This window comes from Terrapene carolina, unplaced genomic scaffold (assembly GCF_002925995.2).
Source record: "Terrapene carolina triunguis isolate 2854851 unplaced genomic scaffold, T_m_triunguis-2.0 Scaffold193, whole genome shotgun sequence".
Classification (NCBI taxonomy): Eukaryota; Metazoa; Chordata; order Testudines; family Emydidae; genus Terrapene; species Terrapene triunguis.
Genome location: NW_020664544.1, coordinates 6458948 through 6459373, shown reverse-complemented (window position 1 = coordinate 6459373; position 426 = coordinate 6458948). Strand labels below are relative to the sequence as shown.

The 426-nt window shown below is 66.9% G+C and overlaps 1 protein-coding gene across 1 annotated transcript in view; it reads right to left on the bottom strand.

Annotated features, from left to right (window-relative positions):
* NXPH3 (neurexophilin 3) overlaps window positions 1-426 on the bottom strand; it is a 3405-nt gene that overhangs the window by 2010 nt on the left and 969 nt on the right. The gene's annotated exons all lie outside the window — the stretch shown is intronic.

Sequence of the window (426 nt, the reverse complement as noted above, 5' to 3'; positions counted from 1 at the left end):
CTGGCTGGGACCCTGCGGGCTTTCAGCGCTCACCTGGCGGAGAAGGAAAGGGGGGGGGGGAAGCCACCTGGGATCAGCGCCCGGTGCCACCCCCCGGACGGGCAGGGGGGACGGCGGGGCACGTTCCCACGGGGTGAAAGGTGCCCTCCGCCCCCTTCATCCCACCCTCGGGCGGGGCGGGATCGGTCACACGAGTCCTTGAACTCCCCACACTTTGGGGGAGCTGCCTCCTTTCCTTTCCCCACAGCCCCCCCCATCAGCCAGACACCCCCCCCCCCAATATCAGCTGCACAATCACACAAGTTTGGGGGGTTTTGTGTGTGTGTGTGGGGGGGGGGTTAAGACTTCTTGCCAATGCCTCCTTATACTTTTAAAGAGCCTCTCCCCGCCCCCCGGGAGCTTCCCTCTGCCCCCCCCCCCCCTCCC